Here is a 20,249-nt window from a genome sequence, read left to right as displayed (position 1 = left end):
CCATTGGTGAAGTGGATAGAGCCTCAGTACTGGATGGGAGCTCTGTGGTCTGCAGTGGAGAAGTGGTGGCTTCTGGTACAGCTGATGTCAGCACTGTAGTCTGCATTGGTGAAGTGGATAGAGCCTCAGTACTGGATGGGAGCTCTGTGGTCTGCAGTGGAGTAGTTATGGCTTCTGGTACAGCTGATGTCAGCACTGTAGTCTCCTTCGGTGAAGTGGATAGAGCCTCAGTGCTTGATGGGAGCTCTGTGGTCTGCAGTGGAGAAGTTGTGGCTTCTGCTGCAGTTGATGTCAGCACTGTAGTCTCCATTGGTGAAGTGGATAGAGCCTCAGTACTGGATGGGAGCTCTGTGGTTTGCAGTGGAGAAGTTGTGGCTTCTGGTACAGCTGATGTCAGCACTGTAGTCTCCATTGGTGAAGTGGATAGAGCCTCAGTACTGGATGGGAGCTCTGTGGTCTGCAGTGGAGAAGTGCTGGCTTCAGCTGCAGTTGATGTCAGCACTGTAGTCTCCATTGGTGAAGTGGATAGAGCCTCAGTACTGGATGGGAGCTCTGTGGTTTGCAGTGGAGAAGTGGTGGCCTCTGGTACAGTTGATGTCAGCACTGTAGTCTCCATTGGTGAAGTGGATGAAGCCTCAGTACTGGATGGGAGCTCTGTGGTCTGCAGTGGAGAAGTGGTGGCTTCTGGTACAGCTGATGTCAGCACTGTAGTCTCCATTGGTGAAGTGGATGAAGCCTCAGTACTGGATGGGAGCTCTGTGGTCTGCAGTGGAGAAGTGGTGGCTTCTGGTACAGCTGATGTCAGCACTGTAGTCTCCATTGGTGAAGTGGATAGAGACTCAGTACTGGATGGGAGCTCTGTGGTTTGCAGTGGAGAAGTGGTGGCTTCTGGTACAGCTGATGTCAGCATTGTAGTCTCCTTTGGTGAAGTGGATAAAGCCTCAGTACTGGATGGGAGCTCTGTGGTCTGCAGTGGAGAAGTTGTGGCTTCTGCTGCAGTTGATGCCAGCACTGCTTTCTCTTTTGGAGAAGTTGATAGAGCCTCAGTACTTGATGGGAGCTCTGTGGTCTGCAGTGGAGAAGTGGTGACTTCTGGTACAGTTGATGTCAGCATTGTAGTTGCCATTGGTGAAGAGGATAGAACCTCGGTACTTGATGGGAGCTCTGTGGTCTGCAGTGGAGAAGTGGTGGCTTCTGGTACAGTTGATGTCAGCACTGTAGTCTCCTTTGGTGAAGTGGATAAAGCCTCAGTACTTGATGGGAGCTCTGTGGTCTGCAGTGGAGAAGTGGTGACTTCTGGTACAGTTGATGTCAGCATTGTAGTCTCCATTAGTGAAGTGGATAGAGCCTCAGTACTGGATGGGAGCTCTGTGGTTTGCAGTGCAGAAGTGGTGGCTTCTGGTACAGCTGATGTCAGCACTGTAGTCTCCATTGGTGAAGTGGATAGAGCCTCTGTACTGGATGGGAGCTCTGTGGTCTGCAGTGGAGAAGTGGTGGCTTCTGGTACAGTTGATGTCAGCTCTGTAGTCTCCATTGGTGAAGTGGATAGAGCCTCAGTACTGGAGGGGAACTCTGTGGTCTGCAGTGCAGAAGTGGTGGCTTCTGCTAAAGTTGATGCCAGCACTGCTTTCTCTTTTGGAGAAGTTGATAGAGCCTCAGTGCTTGATGGGAGCTCTGTGGTCTGCAGTGGAGAAGTGGTGGCTTCTGGTACAGTTGATGTCAGCACTGTAGTCTGCATTGGTGAAGTGGATAGAGCCTCAGTACTTGATGGGAGCTCCATGGTCTGCAGTGCAGAAGTGGTGGCTTCGGCTGCAGTTGATGTCAGCACTGTAGTCTCCATTGGTGAAGTGGATGAAGCCTCAGTACTGGATGGGAGCTCCATGGTCTGCAGTGGAGAAGTGGTGGCTTCTGGTACAGCTGATGTCAGCATTGTATTCTCCATTGGTGAAGTGGATAGAGCCTCAGTACTGGAGTGGAACTCTGTGGTCTGCAGTGCAGAAGTGGTGGCTTCTGCTGCAGTTGATGCCAGCACTGCTTTCTCTTTTGGAGAAGTTGATAGAGCCTCAGTGCTTGATGGGAGCTCTGTGGTCTGCAGTGGAGAAGTGGTGGCTTCTGGTACAGCTGATGTCAGCACTGTAGTCTCCATTGGTGAAGTGGATAAAGCCTCAGTACTGGATGGGAGCTCTGTGGTCTGCAGTGGAGAAGTGGTGGCTTCTGGTACAGCTGATGTCAGCACTATAATCTCCTTTGGTGAAGTGGATAGAGTCTCAGTACTTGATGGGAGCTCTGTGGTCTGCAGTGGAGAAGTGGTGGCTTCTGGTACAGTTGATGTCAGCACTGTAGTCTCCATTGGTGAAGTGGATAGAGCCTCAGTACTGGATGGGAGCTCTGTGGTCTGCAGTGGAGAAGTGGTGGCTTCTGGTACAGCTGATGTCAGCATTGTATTCTCCATTGGTGAAGTGGATAGAGCCTCAGTACTGGAGTGGAACTCTGTGGTCTGCAGTGCAGAAGTGGTGGCTTCTGCTGCAGTTGATGCCAGCACTGCTTTCTCTTTTGGAGAAGTTGATAGAGCCTCAGTGCTTGATGGGAGCTCTGTGGTCTGCAGTGGAGAAGTGGTGGCTTCTGGTACAGCTGATGTCAGCACTGTAGTCTCCATTGGTGAAGTGGATGAAGCCTCAGTACTGGATGGGAGCTCTGTGGTCTGCAGTGGAGAAGTGGTGGCTTCTGGTACAGCTGATGTCAGCACTGTAGTCTCCATTGGTGAAGTGGATGAAGCCTCAGTACTGGATGGGAGCTCTGTGGTCTGCAGTGGAGAAGTGGTGGCTTCTGGTACAGCTGATGTCAGCACTGTAGTCTCCATTGGTGAAGTGGATAAAGCCTCAGTACTGGATGGGAGCTCTGTGGTTTGCAGTGGAGAAGTTGTGGCTTCTGGTACAGTTGATGTCAGCACTGTAGTCTCCATTGGTGAAGTGGATAGAGCCTCAGTACTGGATGGGAGCTCTGTGGTTTGCAGTGGAGAAGTGGTGGCCTCTGGTACAGTTGATGTCAGCACTGTAGTCTCCATTGGTGAAGTGGATGAAGCCTCAGTACTGGATGGGAGCTCTGTGGTCTGCAGTGGAGAAGTGGTGGCTTCTGGTACAGCTGATGTCAGCACTGTAGTCTCTTTTGGTGAAGTGGATAAAGCCTCAGTACTGGATGGGAGCTCTGTGGTCTGCAGTGGAGAAGTGGTGGCTTCTGGTACAGCTGATGTCAGCACTGTAGTCTCCATTGGTGAAGTGGATGAAGCCTCAGTACTGGATGGGAGCTCTGTGGTCTGCAGTGGAGAAGTGGTGGCTTCTGGTACAGCTGATGTCAGCACTGTAGTCTCCATTGGTGAAGTGGATAGAGCCTCAGTACTGGATGGGAGCTCTGTGGTTTGCAGTGGAGAAGTGGTGGCTTCTGGTACAGCTGATGTCAGCATTGTAGTCTCCTTTGGTGAAGTGGATAAAGCCTCAGTACTGGATGGGAGCTCTGTGGTCTGCAGTGGAGAAGTTGTGGCTTCTGCTGCAGTTGATGCCAGCACTGCTTTCTCTTTTGGAGAAGTTGATAGAGCCTCAGTACTTGATGGGAGCTCTGTGGTCTGCAGTGGAGAAGTGGTGACTTCTGGTACAGTTGATGTCAGCATTGTAGTTGTCATTGGTGAAGAGGATAGAACCTCGGTACTTGATGGGAGCTCTGTGGTCTGCAGTGGAGAAGTGGTGGCTTCTGGTACAGCTGATGTCCGCATTGTAGTCTCCATTAGTGAAGTGGATAGAGCCTCAGTACTGGATGGGAGCTCTGTGGTCTGCAGTGGAGAAGTGGTGGCTTCTGGTACAGTTGATGTCAGCACTGTAGTCTCCATTGGTGAAGTGGATAGAGCCTGAGTACTGGATGGGAGCTCTGTGGTCTGCAGTGGAGAAGTGGTGGCTTCTGGTACAGCTGATTTCAGCAATGTAGTCTCCTTTGGAGAAGTGGATAAAGCCTCAGTACTTGATGGGAGCTCTGTGGTCTGCAGTGGGGAAGTGGTGGCTTCTGGTGCAGTTGTTGCCAGCCCGGTAGTCTCCTTTGGTGAAATGAATAGAGCTTCAGTACTTGATGAGAGCACTGTAGTCGAGATCACAGACTCTGTGGCTTCTGCAGACGTCACTGTTGGCCCTGTTGTCTTTGTTGTGGTACTGGATTCAGTTTTGGTACTTGCTGGGGGCACCGCAGTGGAGGTAACAGAAGTTGTGGCTTCTGCAGATGTCACTGTTGGCCCTGTTGTCTTTGTGGTGGTACTGGATTCAGTTTCGGTACTTGATGGGGGAACTGACTTTGTGATTGGAGACCCTGTGGCTTCTGCAGGTGTCACTGTTGGCCCTGTTGTCTTTGTGGTGGTACTGGATTCAGTTTCGGTACTTGATGGGGGCACCGCAGTGGAGATCACAGAAGTTGTGGCTTCTGCAGATGTCACGGTTGGCCCTGTTGTCTTTTTGGTGGTAGTGGATTCAGTTTCGGTACTTGATGGCGGCACCGACTTTGTGATTGGAGACCATGTGGCTTCTGCAGATGTCATTGTTGGCCCTGTTATCTTGGTGGTTGTACTGGATTCAGTTTCGGTACTTGATGGGGGAACCACAGTGGAGATCACAGAAGTTGTTGCTTCTGCAGTTGTCACTGTTGGCCCTGTTGTCTTTGTTGTGGTACTGGATTCAGTTTCGGTACTTGATGGGGGAACCACAGTGGAGATCACAGAAGTTGTGGCTTCTGCAGATGTCACTGTTGGCCCTGTTGTCTTTGTGGTGGTACTGGATTCAGTTTCTGTACTTGATGGGGGCACCGTAGTGGAGATCACAGAAGTTGTGGCTTCTGCAGATGTCATTGTTGGCCCTGTTGTCTTTGTTGTGGTACTGGATTCAGTTTCGGTACTTGATGGGGGCACCACAGTGGAGATGACAGAGGTTGTGGCTTCTGCAGATGTCACGGTTGGCCCTGTTGTCTTTGTGGTGGTACTGGATTCAGTTTCTGTACTTGATGGTGGCTCTGACTTTGTGATTGGAGACCCTGTGGCTTCTGCAAGTTTCACTGTTGGCCCTGTTGTCTTTGTGGTGGATTCAGTTTCGGTACTTGATGGGGGAACCATAGTGGAGATCACAGAAGTTGTGGCTTCTGCAGATGTCACTGTTGGCCCTGTTGTCTTTGTGGTGGTACTGGATTCAGTTTCGGTACTTGATGGGGGCACCGTAGTGGAGATCACAGAAGTTGTGGCTTCTGCAGATGTCATTGTTGGCCCTGTTGTCTTTGTGGTGGTACTGGATTCAGTTTCGGTACTTGATGGGGGAACCACAGTGGGGATCACAGAAGTTGTGGCTTCTGCAGATGTCACGGTTGGCCCTGTTGTCTTTGTGGTGGTAGTGGATTCAGTTTCTGTACTTGATGGTGGCACCGACTTTGTGATTGGAGACCCTGTGGCTTCTGCAAGTTTCACTGTTGGCCCTGTTGTCTTTGTGGTGGATTCAGTTTCGGTACTTGATGGGGGAACCATAGTGGAGATCACAGAAGTTGTGGCTTCTGCAGATGTCACTATTGGCCCTGTTGTCTTTGTGGTGGTACTGGATTCAGTTTCGGTACTTGATGGGGGAACTGACTTTGTGATTGGAGACCCTGTGGCTTCTGCATGTGTCACTGTTGGCCCTGTTGTCTTTGTGGTGGTACTGGATTCAGTTTCGGTACTTGATGGGGGAACCACAGTGGGGATCACAGAAGTTGTGGCTTCTGCAGATGTCACTGTTGGCCCTGTTGTCTTTGTGGTGGTACTGGATTCAGTTTCGGTACTTGATGGGGGAACCACAGTGGGGATCACAGAAGTTGTGGCTTCTGCAGATGTCACTGTTGGCCCTGTTGTCTTTGTGGTGGTACTGGATTCAGTTTCGGTACTTGATGGGGGCACCGTAGTGGAGATCACAGAAGTTGTGGCTTCTGCAGATGTCATTGTTGGCCCTGTTGTCTTTGTTGTGGTACTGGATTCAGTTTCGGTACTTGATGGGGGCACCACAGTGGAGATCACAGAGGTTGTGGCTTCTGCAGATGTCACGGTTGGCCCTGTTGTCTTTGTGGTGGTACTGGATTCAGTTTCTGTACTTGATGGTGGCTCCGACTTTGTGATTGGAGACCCTGTGGCTTCTGCAGGTGTCACTGTTGGCCCTGTTGTCTTTGTGGTGGTACTGGATTCAGTTTCGGTACTTGATGGGGGAACCACAGTGGGGATCACAGAAGTTGTGGCTTCTGCAGATGTCACGGTTGGCCCTGTTGTCTTTGTGGTGGTACTGGATTCAGTTTCGGTACTTGATGGGGGCACCGTAGTGGAGATCACAGAAGTTGTGGCTTCTGCAGATGTCACGGTTGGCCCTGTTGTCTTTGTGGTGGTAGTGGATTCAGTTTCTGTACTTGATGGTGGCACCGACTTTGTGATTGGAGACCCTGTGGCTTCTGCAAGTGTCACTGTTGGCCCTGTTGTCTTTGTGGTGGATTCAGTTTCGGTACTTGATGGTGGGACCACAGTGGAGATCACAGAAGTTGTGGCTTCTGCAGATGTCACGGTTGGCCCTGTTGTCTTTGTGGTGGTACTGGATTCAGTTTCGGTACTTGATGGGGGAACCACAGTGGGGATCACAGAAGTTGTGGCTTCTGCAGATGTCACTGTTGGCCCTGTTGTCTTTGTGGTGGTACTGGATTCAGTTTCGGTACTTGATGGGGGAACCACAGTGGGGATCACAGAAGTTGTGGCTTCTGCAGATGTCACTGTTGGCCCTGTTGTCTTTGTGGTGGTACTGGATTCAGTTTCGGTACTTGATGGGGGCACCGTAGTGGAGATCACAGAAGTTGTGGCTTCTGCAGATGTCATTGTTGGCCCTGTTGTCTTTGTTGTGGTACTGGATTCAGTTTCGGTACTTGATGGGGGCACCACAGTGGAGATCACAGAGGTTGTGGCTTCTGCAGATGTCACGGTTGGCCCTGTTGTCTTTGTGGTGGTACTGGATTCAGTTTCTGTACTTGATGGTGGCTCCGACTTTGTGATTGGAGACCCTGTGGCTTCTGCAGGTGTCACTGTTGGCCCTGTTGTCTTTGTGGTGGTACTGGATTCAGTTTCGGTACTTGATGGGGGAACCACAGTGGGGATCACAGAAGTTGTGGCTTCTGCAGATGTCACGGTTGGCCCTGTTGTCTTTGTGGTGGTACTGGATTCAGTTTCGGTACTTGATGGGGGCACCGTAGTGGAGATCACAGAAGTTGTGGCTTCTGCAGATGTCACGGTTGGCCCTGTTGTCTTTGTGGTGGTAGTGGATTCAGTTTCTGTACTTGATGGTGGCACCGACTTTGTGATTGGAGACCCTGTGGCTTCTGCAAGTGTCACTGTTGGCCCTGTTGTCTTTGTGGTGGATTCAGTTTCGGTACTTGATGGTGGGACCACAGTGGAGATCACAGAAGTTGTGGCTTCTGCAGATGTCACGGTTGGCCCTGTTGTCTTTGTGGTGGTACTGGATTCAGTTTCGGTACTTGATGGGGGAACTGACTTTGTGATTGGAGACCCTGTGGCTTCTGCAGGTGTCACTGTTGGCCCTGTTGTCTTTGTGGTGGTACTGGATTCAGTTTCGGTACTTGATGGGGGCACCGCAGTGGAGATCACAGAAGTTGTGGCTTCTGCAGATGTCACTGTTGGCCCTGTTGTCTTTGTGGTGGTACTGGATTCAGTTTCGGTACTTGATGGGGGCACCGTAGTGGAGATCACAGAAGTTGTGGCTTCTGCAGATGTCACGGTTGGCCCTGTTGTCTTTGTGGTGGTAGTGGATTCAGTTTCTGTACTTGATGGTGGCACCGACTTTGTGATTGGAGACCCTGTGGCTTCTGCAGATGTCACTGTTGGCCCTGTTGTCTTTGTGGTGGTACTGGATTCAGTTTCGGTACTTGATGGTGGGACCACAGTGGAGATCACAGAAGTTGTGGCTTCTGCAGATGTCACGGTTGGCCCTGTTGTCTTTGTGGTGGTACTGGATTCAGTTTCGGTACTTGATGGGGGAACCACAGTGGAGATCACAGAAGTTGTGGCTTCTGCAGATGTCACGGTTGGCCCTGTTGTCTTTGTGGTGGTACTGGATTCAGTTTCGGTACTTGATGGGGGAACCACAGTGGAGATCACAGAAGTTGTGGCTTCTGCAGATGTCACTGTTGGCCCTGTTGTCTTTGTGGTGGTACTGGATTCAGTTTCGGTACTTGATGGGGGCACCGTAGTGGAGATCACAGAAGTTGTGGCTTCTGCAGATGTCACGGTTGGCCCTGTTGTCTTTGTGGTGGTAGTGGATTCAGTTTCTGTACTTGATGGTGGCACCGACTTTGTGATTGGAGACCCTGTGGCTTCTGCAGGTGTCACTGTTGGCCCTGTTGTCTTTGTGGTGGTACTGGATTCAGTTTCGGTATTTGATGGGGGCACCGTAGTGGAGATCACAGAAGTTGTGGCTTCTGCAGATGTCACGGTTGGCCCTGTTGTCTTTGTGGTGGTACTGGATTCAGTTTCGGTACTTGATGGCGGCAGCAACTTTGTGATTGGAGACCATGTGGCTTCTGCAGATGTCATTGTTGGCCCTGTTGTCTTTGTGGTGGTATTGGATTCAGTTTTGGTACTTGATGGGGGCACCCCAATGGAGATTGGAGAAGATGTGGCTTCTGCTGATGCCGTTGTTGCTTCTGTTGTAGACAAAGGCAGCAGGCTTCCTGCTACTTTAAAGTGAAATACATTGTTACTTTCATGCTTTGGACAGAATTTTATTAGATTCTGTTAACTGCAATTTGTTAAAGCAACACAGAAGGTATTATATATAGCACATTCTTGTTTGTTTGAAGATTTCCCTTGGCATGTGTTTCTTGACTTTGTGCATTTGTAATCCCATGGATTACATTTTCCTTTATCCTTTTTCCATTTGCAATACCCAATTTTACAACGGACCATTGTTTACCGAGCAAGTTCTCTTGCTGAAACATATGACATTACATTATACAGACAGGGGCCTTTGCTGTTTTCTCTAGCTGCAGCCTCTGGGCCACCGTCAAGGACATCCCCACATGGAATGCTTTGCAGTAGTCAATCCAGGAGGTCTCTGGAGAATGGAGTCCAGGCTATCCTGGTTCAAAAGCAGTTTAAGGTGGGCCTTGACACTCGTAGTCTCAGCACTCGGCTACTTTGGACTCTATTGAGATGCTGAATCTAGGAATACTTCTAGACCAGTGCTTCCAAAACTTGGGTCACCAGCTGTTTTGGACTGCAGTTCCCATCATCTCTGTGATGGCCTGGGACTCGGGGTTGAACTTGGGGCCAGAGGAGTCTCAGTCCACACTGGATCCTTGACCTCAGGTGGCAGCTGAACCTAGTCTGATTCTGAAGAGTCCCAGTCTTCACATGTTCCCCTGCACGTGCCTGAGCCTGCCCTTGCTCCAGATGTGGGGATTACCTCTTTGCCTTCAGCTGGGCCATCACTTACAGCTGCTCCACTACCAGTTGGGTCAGGAGAGGCTGAGGCAGCCTCTGGGTCTAATAAAGCCATTTCCGAGCTTGGGGAGGAGAGGGGGTTGCGGGCTACCCCCTCCCACACACGCGGGGGCTGGCCTTTTGCCCCCCGCGAGAATAGGGAATCCCCGGGCGTGCCTTCGACCCTGCCCGCCAATCGGCGGGCTGGGGAGGTGGGGCCTAGCCTATTTAAGGCCAGGCACGCCCGGGGACCGCCCTCTTTCCCCTTTCCAGCTGAGCGGTTTTCCCATCCCACCCACCCTTTAGGTATAGCTAGCTATGACCTTGCTATGGACTCCGGTTGGTCGCCGCAAGGGGCCTGGTAGGAATTTTTCCAATTTGGCGCACTTCTAGCCTTTTGGTTTTTTCGCCTACCTCGTAGCAAACATCACAACTTCTGCGGTATTGGTGGTTAGGCATTGGCAGGGGTTGATTGTTATGCAAATGAATGGGGGGAAGGAAGCGCCATCACCTTCCCCCAATGGAAAGGGTAGTCCGGTAGAGGACTCCGGGGGGCGTTGCCTTGTCCGAAACCTAGGGAGGTAAGGGCTTCCGGCACGCCCCCGAGCGGTGACACCCGTGGGATCCTAGTTGGCGTACTTCAACAGGACTCCCATGGCTTGTGGATAACCCTTCCCGGTCTCCATGCCGGGTAGTCGATAGGAGCCAATGCCTAAGGCCAATACCTTTCAATTCTGTAATCAATAAAAGTTGTGGCCTTTTTATGCCCATTAACCTTAAATAATGTGCCCAGTGTCTTCATTTCACATGGGGGAGGGGACTTGCCACGCAACCCACTGACATCTCCCAAGCTGCAGAGACCTGAGTACTCGCAGGAGGAGTGCTCACTTTTGGGCGAGACAGGGAGGAGAGTCACTGGGGGATCAGGACCAGCCGTTACCCCGACAAAGATAAAAGGCTGCTGAACCCCACCCCAGGTTGCAGGAGCAACATTGCTGTTTGCCAGAACCTGCCTGAGATCCTGTACCTGTCCTTGCCTGGTTTCCTGCCTTGGCCCTGTCGGACTGACTCCTCACGGAACCCTTGGATTCAGGACCGGCCCTGGACCGCGTTACTTGGGTTACCCCCGGGCCCAGCACAATCTCTGGCAAACACTGTCTGAGACTATGAATCTGTTCTTTCAGGGGTAGTTCATCCTTTCCTGACATAATTCATTCCACCAAATTTTGGTGGAAATGGACCCCCCACCCCCACTTCTAATTTATCAGGATTCAGCTTAAGTTTCACTGGGCCTCAATCCAGTCAATCTCTGGATTAGGCTGTTGGTCCTGATCCATCCGGCTGTTCTTATGGTCTTATGCTTCCAATAACATACACCTGCACAGCCTCTTTTGATTCAGATGCAATGGCGAGTTGGGACTGTTCACATTTAAATGAAAACTAATTTCCACTTTCTGAAACAATTTTACTACCGAAACGCAGCCATCTGTACTTATCCAAAATTTGCAATGCAGTTCTCCAACACTAACAAAAAGGCATATATTGAGGGAAAGTGTATGAACAGAATAGTAAAAGTAACATTGTAAAGTTGCAATGCATTAAGGAAAATTGCTGGCAGAAATATGGACATTCGTCAAAACTGCAAGGTAAAAAATATGTTCAATGGGAGAAAGCTACACTAAAAGGCTGGTAGATTTTGACGAGGAATAGAAAAGAATCGCAAACTTCTGCAAAAAGTGGGGAACAGAATTTCAGACTGAAAAAATGAGAAACCTTGAGAATCAAAATGGACAGGTCCTCCTATCACTCTCTGAGCACATCAGACACAACTAAGACTTCACATCCTCCTATATAAATAGGAATATAAGGCTGTTGTCATGCAGAAGTTTGTATGGTCACAGCCAAGCCTTCTCCAGCTTGCAAGTGAATTAACCTGCTGAGAAATCCTCTGGTGTGTTTTCCTAGCGTCAAATGGCAGCAACCTGCTCCTTGGCATTTAGCAGGCAAAGGCCAAGCCCTCAACCTTCCACCATCCAAACTAATCCCATAATGGACAGGGAGAGGAGCCAAGGAGAAATAACCCCTCCCCACTCTTTCCATTGCATCGTGGCAAGGGAAAAGGAAGGAGGAGTGGTGGAGCAAACCCTTCCATGTTTCAACCCCTGGCAACAGGATAACAGCCTCCACCACATCACTGCATCTGAGGGCAGTGGGCTTCCTTGGGGAGCCCAGGGCAGGCACACAAAGGCTATTGATGGCTACTAGCCATGTTGGCTATTACTGGAGCCAGTAATATTTCTGAATACCAACTGCTGGAAGCCAAAGGAGAGGAGAGCTGCTGTTGTGCTCAGGTCCTCCTTGGAGGTTTCTGCTTGGGACATCTAGTTGGCCACTGTGAGAAGAGGATGCTGGACTAGGTGGGCCATTGGCCTGATCCTGAAGGGCTCTGCTTATGTTCTTACAACAGCTCTGTGCTCTCAACACTTGGGCACTGCCTGCCCCCTGCCACCTGAGTCTGCTGTTACACAGGTCTAACGGTACGGCTGGACCTCTTAGAGATCCAGTAAACTTGGGGGGGGGGGAAGGTTAATCATAGAATCATAGAATGATAGAGTTGGAAGGGACCCCATGGGTCCTCTAGAGTTGGAAGGGACCCCATGGGTCCTGCAATTCAAGAATCTCAGCTAAAATATCCATGACAGATGGCCATCCAACCTCTGTGTAAAAACCTCCAAGGAAGGAGAGTCCGCAATCTCCCGAGGGAGACGGTTCCACTGCCAAACAGCTCTTACTTGTCAGAAAGTTCTTCCTGACGTCAGGATCTCCACTCGTGTAACTTGAAGCCACTGGTTCAAGTCCTACCATTTAAAGCTGGAGAAAATGAGCTTGTTCCCTCTTCCTTGCCACAGCCCTTGAGATATTTGAAAATGGCTCTCATGTCTCCTTTCAGTCTCCTCTTCTCCAGGCTAAAAGTAAAGGTAGACCCCTGACCATTAGGTCCAGTCGTGGCTGACTCTGGGGTTGCGGCGCTCATCTCACTTTATTTGCCGAGGGAGCCGGCGTACAGCTTCCGGGTCATGTGGCCAGCAGGACTAAGCCACATCTGGCGAACCAGAGCAGCGCATGGAAATGCCGTTTACCTTCCTGCCAGAGCGGTAACTATTTATCTACTTGCACTGTGTGCTTTTGAACTGCTAGGTGGGCAGGAGCAAGGACCGAGCAACGGGAACTCACCCTGTTGCGGGGATTCGAAACGCTGACCTTCTGATCGGCAAGCCCTAGGCTCTGTGGTTTAGACCACAGTGCCACCCGCGTCCCTCTTCTCCAGGCTAAACATCCCCAATTCCCTCATAAGGCTTAGTTTCCAGACCTTTAATCATCTTGGTTGCCCTCTTCTGCACACCTTCCAGCTTGTCAATGGGAAGGTGCCCAGAATTAGACACGGTGTTCCAGGTGTGGTCTGACTAAGGCAGAACAGAGTAGGACCATTGCTTCCCTTGATCTTGACACTAGACTTCTGTGGATGCAGCCTAGAGTAGCATTAGCCTTTTTTGCTGCTGCATCACACTGTTGGCTCATGTTCAGCTTGTGATCCTGCAAGATCTCAAGATCTTTTTCACATGTACTGCTAGTTCTACCCAGACACTGAGGTCCAGTGCCAAGGGCCTTCTAGCGGTTCCCTTCCTGCGAGAAGCGAGGTTACAGGGAACCAGGCAGAGGGCCTTCTCGGTAGTGGCGCCCGCCCTGTGGAACGCCCTCCCACCAGATGTCAAAGGGAACAACAACTACCAGACTTTTAGAAGACAGCTGAAGGCAGCCCTGTTTAGGGAAGCTTTTAATGTTTGATGTATCACAGTATTTTAATATTCTTTTGGAAGCCGCCCAGAGTGGCTGGGGAAGCCCAGCCAGATGGGCGGGGTATAAATAATAAATTATTATTATTATTATTATTATTATTATTATTAGCCAGGAGCTAACATATGAGGTTCCTGCTGCCAGCTGCCCATCTAATGCAGCAATCTGTTCTCACAGTGGCCGCTCAGATGCCTGTAGGGAAACCTGAATGCTGGAGTCCATCCCATGAGCAAGTCTCCCCTCCTGAAATTTGCAGCAACTGGGATTTCAGCTACAGTGGCAGAGCATTGACACCCAAAGTTTAACCTGAAAGAGGCAACCATGACATGTACGGCTCTTGCTGCGACACTGAATTAACCCTAAGACAACAAAAACATGCCATTTCCTGGTGCCCTTTCCGTTCCCAAACAAATAGCAGAAGGACGCCAGTGAAAACAACCTCGGGAAGGAACATCGGTCTCAACCCAACACCTCTTCCTCCTTTTTTAATGTGGTCTCAAAGTTCATCATCCCAAACACCTTCCCTTCCAAAAGACAAACCATTGTTTTCTAGACACGGGTGACTGCTCACCTGTCAATAATGGAATGAAAACTGCAAGCTGGGAATTTTCCGTACATTTGGGCCACACTCTAACTATCCCTCCCCCACCCCTCTAAAAAAAGAGAAAAGAACTTGTGGAAAGAAAGAATAAAATTTACAGCCTGTAATGCCTTGAAAGAGAATATGATGAGAATGATGTAAAGATGGTATATCACACTTGTGAAATTAGCTGGAATGTATAAGACAAATAATAAACATTGGAAATGTATAGAAAAAGAAGGAACATTTTACCATATGTGGTGGGAATGTAAGAAAGTAAAAAACTTCTGGGAAATGATATATAATGAGATGAAAAAGATGTTGAAATATACATTTAAAAAAAAACCCAGAAGCATTTCTACTTGGTATTATAGGTGAGGATATTAATAGGCAAGATGTTAAATTGTTTTTATATGCAACAACAGTGGCAAAAGTATTGATAGCCCAGAAATGGAAGCAAGAAGATATTCTGACGAAAAAAGAATGGCAGACAAAATTAATGGACTATGCAGAATTAGATAAAATGACAGGAAGGATTCGAAACCTGTGGGACCAGAGATTTACAGAAGATTGGAAGAAATATACGAACTATTTGAAGAGCAACGTAATCAAGAAATTGCGTTAGTAGGACTACAAGAAGTTTTGTAAGGAGATATGTATGAAGCATTTCAAATTAGAGAAAGAATAGTGATATTAGTTATGAGTTAAATGTAATTGTGGAAGTGAGAAATGTATATTTAGTGATTAGATTGGAAAATTTTCAGACGAGATTGATGGAAGGCAAAAAAACTTTATGTTAAAATACGTTTAATTATTGTTGAAAATAATATGTTGAAAACTAATAAAAATTTACATATAAAAAAGAGAAAAGAACAGAACCCTGACACACCCCAGCAAAGATGGCAAAAGATAGATTTTGGTGAATATTTGCAAACTATTCAGCACAGAGGGAGGAAGAGGAGCACTCAGAGCAGGACCTCAATGCTGGAAGGTTCAGCAAAGATCAAAGGAAGTACTCCTTCATGCATAGCTAAACTACGGAACTCACTGCCACAAGAGGCAGTGATGGCTAGCAATTTGTATGGCTTTCAAAGAGGATTGGGAACACTCACAGAGGAGAAGAAGACTATTGATGGCTAATAGCCATGATGGTTACATATTACTTGCAGTACTAGAGATCATCTAACCCTGAATACTTTAAATGGCTCAGGACCACAATACCTCAAGGACCACCTCTTTCCATATGAACCTACCCGGACCCTCCTTTGTGTGCCTGTATTCAAAATTAATAATTAGTAAATTAATTAAAAACTGCAAGTGGGGAGAGTTGCTGCTGCACTCAGGTCCTTGCTTCCCATCAGGGCATTTTGTTGGCCACTGCGAGGACAGGGTGAGGGTTTTAGACGGCCTGATCCTGTTTCCATTCTCTTCCGATGTTCTCTGGCACCTTTACGCGGAAGGAGAGGAGGAGCTGTTAAGCAAAGCAAACACCTTGAGAGAGCATCAGGCAGGTTGCTTAATTGCTTGGCTTAATTTCGCCTCCAAGGTCAACAGCTTGTGGCTCACCAGAATATGACAGGTGGTGTCACAGAAGATTAGATCTTCCAATGCCTGATCTCAAACAGTTTTGACATTGACTCTGACTAAGACGCAATGGAGAAGAAAATATGTGAAAGAACGCATTTAGCATGCTCCTCCTCAGAGCCAGCTCAGGCCTTTAATGTTCAGTGACCTTTTCCAGACCAAGCAAGTTTGGTCCGTTATCACTAAAAATAGAAAGGACATCTCCGTCGAGGATTAGTTTCTCCTGAGCAATTAAGCATGAGCGCTCAATGGAGCCTCCCCAGTCAAGGCAGTCTACCTCAGAGTCACCCAAAACTGGGGATCAAGCACCAAACCACCCTTGGGATATAATCAATGGGCAGTGTAAAAAAATATAGACAATTTATTAAGAGCAGATGTCACTTCCTACTCTGGGTCCCTCAAGATTCTGTGCTCTGGTAGAAATGGAAAGAAGAAGTAGCTGAGTCGGTACAGCATGAGACTCTTGATCTCAAGGTTGTGGGTTCGAGCCCCAGGTTGGGCCAAAGATTCTTGCATGACCATCGTGGTCCCTTCCAACTCTACAGTTCTATGGTTCTGTGATTCTATTATTTCAACAAAAGAGGAGTGGACTTCTAAAACTACTGGATGATATGTAGATGGCGAAATTGACAGCAAAAATAAGAGACCCCCAAAAGACGAAATATTTGTGGGAGAGTGGAGACCCTTTTTGAATACCTGAGAAAAATCGGAGGCAGGACTAGAAATTTAAGTGAAGGAATGAGAATGAGAAAGGAATATAATGTAGGATATGTATTATAAAAAACAAGTATTGCATTTAAGGCAGCAGAGAAAAGGATTTGAGCAGAAACATCATGGAAGTACAGATGGGAAGTCAAAAGGCTAAGGGAAACTGATCTGAATTTGTTAAACTATACGGAAAGCAGTTAAAAAATTATGATTAACAAAAGGGATTCTGTGCTCTGGCCTTCAAGCCATGGCTTCCCCAGAGGCATCAAATGAGCCACAGAGGTAAGAAGTTTTCCTTCTCTACTGCGTCCAAATGGGCTTGTCATTGATCACAGAACTACAGAGCTGGAAGGGGCCCTAAGAGTCATTGAGTCCTCTTAGCTTATTAATTATGGCTCTGTTCAGAGGCAGGTAAGGGTCGCAGGCTGAAGCTTCCCGAGCTTTGGGAAGGAGCTGGCAGGGGAAGATTTCGGGGGCTAGCCTGGTCCCCCTAGTCCACTGACCACAGGCCATAGGAGGATATGGTTTACAGAGTAGAGCCGTAGGTGTTTGTCCACAAGAAGGTGAGGACTTTCTTGGTAGAAGCTGGGAACCTATTTCTTAAAAATGTCCTCAGGGCTCTGCCAGCTTTGCCCTGTGCCATCCTCGGCAGGCAACCTTGCCACACTTAGTGCCATCTGAAACGAGGCAGAGAGGTTCTGCTCCGTTGCCCATGAGAGGGTGTGGAAGAAAACCGGAGGAACAGGGACACTCTCTCAGACCATGCAAAGTTGCACCAGCCAACCAGAGAAACAATAAATAAATAAACTCCAACCTTAAAAGCACCTGCTGAAATCCGAAACCCATTAACATGCAGTATGTTAATTAACAAATTACCAATCATTTCACCGCGTGCGTTTGCAGTCACGTAATTGGCGTTCTGCTTCAGACCCTCCAAGTGTCCCTATTTTCCAGGGACAGTCCCGGATTTACAGAAGCCATTCTGGTTTCCAATTTGATCCTGCAATGTCCCGGCTTTTTCTTAGGACGTCCCTGTTTTCATCAGAGAAATGTTGGAGGGGTATAGAGTTATGCAACCCCCGAGCCAAGGAGATAGGTCACTAGACAACCTTTAGAAAACACCTGTAGGCAGCCCTGTGTAGGGACATTCTTTAATCTTTAATGTTTTATTATGTTTTTATATATGTTGGAAGCCACCTAGCGTGACTGGGGCAACCCAGTCAGATGGCCTGGGTACAAATAATAAGATTAGTAGTAGTATGGAATAGTATGCAAAAGCCTTTGACTGTGTCGACCACAGCAAACTATGGCAAGTTCTTAAAAAAATGGGAGTGCCTGGTCACCTCATCTGTCTCCTGTCACCACCACCCCATGACGGAACCTTAGCCACCGTCAAATATCTCAAGGGCTGTCCCATGGAAGATGGAGCAAGCTTGCCTTTTCTGCTCCAGAGGGGGGGAACTGAGGGATCCAAGTTGCAAGAAAGGCAAAATATGTTTATGTATGCCACAACGGCTGCAAGGATACTCCTGGCTCAGAAATGGAAACAGTAGGACACTGACAAACTGGAACGTGTCCAGAGGAGGGCAACCAAAATGGTCAAAGGCCTGGAAACGATGCCTTATGAGGAACGGCTAAGGGAGCTGGGCATGTTTAGCCTGGAGAAGAGGAGGTGAAGGGGTGATATGATAGCCATGTTCAAATATATAAAAGGAGGTCACATAGAGGAGGGAGAAAGGTTGTTTTCTGCTGCTCCAGAGAAGCGGACACGGAGCAATGGCTCCAAACTACAAGAAAGAAGATTCCACCTAAACATTAGGAAGAACTTCCTGACAGTAAGAGCTGTTTGACAGTGGAATTTGCTGCCCAGGAGTGTGGTGGAGTCTCCTTCTTTGGAGGTCTTTAAGCAGAGGCTTGACAACCATATGTCAGGAGTGCACTGATGGTGTTTCCTGCTTGGCAGGGAGTTGGACTCGATGGCCCTTGTGGTCTCTTCCAACTCTAGGATTCTATGATTCTATGATTCTAGGAACTTCCAACACTGGAAGACTGGCAGGTTAAGATGGTGGAGTATGTAGAGATGGCCAAGTTGACGGGGAAGATCGGGAATCAGAGTGACAAACTGTTTCAAAAGGACTGGAACAAATTTATACTTTATATGAAAGAAAATTGTAAACATCTGAAAACGTTTGTAGGCTTGAATTGAAATGTTTTGTAAGGTAAATATAAGGAACTCATTTACTGATAACAAGGTGAAATATTATAATAAGAGAGAAGATAAACAAGTGATTCTAGAAATGCGAAGAATATAGAAAGATGTGTGGAAGTCAGAAAGGGGGAGGGAAGGAGGTAGATGCTCTTATAGAATTAAGTATTAAGTTATAGAATTATGTAACAAAATGTGAATATGATAAAAGTGGAAAATCTAATAAAAATCATTTAAAGAAAAGGAAAGAAAGGCAATTCCGACTTAACTTCAGGAAGAACTTTCTGGCAGAGAAATCCATTAGGTGGTGGAGGTTGCAACCGAGGTTTTGAAACCGAGGTTGCATGGCCACCTGTCAGGGATTCTGTAGCACTACAGGGGGGTGGATTTGTTGACCCCTGGAGGTCCCTTTCTACTCCACAATTCTACAATCCTCAGTGCTACCCTGAACGCAACCCACAACTCTAAAAAGACCCCCCAAAAGCGACTCACCCAGAAGGTAACACGCAACCGTGTACGCTCCCATCTCATGGAAACTTCGCAAAATTGCACCCCTCTGTCATGAAAGTTGTTTTTCTCCAGCGTGCAGGTGCTGCGAGAATGCCATGCACTGCTTGTGGTTTCTCTCCGACTGTGAGCACGATGCTTCTGGCTTGGATCAGGTCCTGTCCCCAAGTGCCATCTACTGCTCACTTGACCAAACCCTTTGTTTGAGGAGCAGGTGTCAGAAGACACACCCATCGCTGCCAAGTCTTAGAGCTCTGCCTTCCCCGCCCTTGATAAGACGAATCAAGAGAAACTTTCTGTGTTTTGAAGAAAGGTCATCATTTCCTGGAACATTGATCTGGGACAGTGCAGCATGTGACTCATCGCAAGGGACACTAATCGCCCCAAATATCCAGTTACAGATAGGTAGCCGTGTTGGTCTGCCATTGTCAAAACAAAAAATTCCTTCCAGTATAGCACCTTAAAGACCAACTAAGTTAGTTCTAGGTACAGTATGAGCTTTCGTGTGCATGCACACTTCTTCAGATACACTGAAACAAAGTCACCAGACCCTTCTATATAGTGAGAAGGTGGGGAGGGGTATTAGAAGGGTGGTGGGAATGGGTGATTGGCAGATAGCTGTGATGAGACTGTTGACGACTCTTAACGACTGCAATAGGTCTTACAGGAAAAAGCAAGGGGTGAGAAGGTGAAAAATGGCTTGCAAGCCCCCCAGAACAAGGTTGTCTATTGCATGTTACAGAGCAGAGAGCCAGGCAGAAATGGAGAAGGTCCCTTGGGGCTCATCATAGACAGTGGAAGGGGTCTGGCACAGATGGTTAATAATAATAATAATAATAATAATAATAATAATAATAATAATAATAATAATAATATGTATACCCCGCCCTCCCCGGCCAGAGCCGGGCTCAGGGCAGCTAACACCAGTAAGATGACAGTAAAAACATAATGGGGGGGAACCAATTTAAAATACAGGTTAAAATGCAATTTAAAATGCAGCCTCATTTTAAAAGTAGCCCATAGATCAAAACCATAAGGGGAGGGAAACATAAGGGTCAGACTGAGTCCAAACCAAAGACCAGGCAGAACAGCTCTGTCTTGCAGGCCCTGCGGAAAGATGTCAAGTCCCGCAGGGCCCTAGTCTCTTGTGACAGAGCATTCTACCACGTTGGGGCCAGTGCTGAAAAGGCCCTGGCCCTGGTTGAGACCTCGGGTTACATACGCTTCAGGTTACATACCCTTCAGGTTACAGACGCCGCTAACCCAGAAATAGTACCTCGGGTTAAGGATGA

Source organism: Podarcis erhardii (assembly GCF_964252035.2).
Source record: "Podarcis erhardii genome assembly, chromosome: 18".
NCBI classification, from domain to species: domain Eukaryota; kingdom Metazoa; phylum Chordata; class Lepidosauria; order Squamata; family Lacertidae; genus Podarcis; species Podarcis erhardii.
This window is presented reverse-complemented; position numbering follows the sequence as displayed.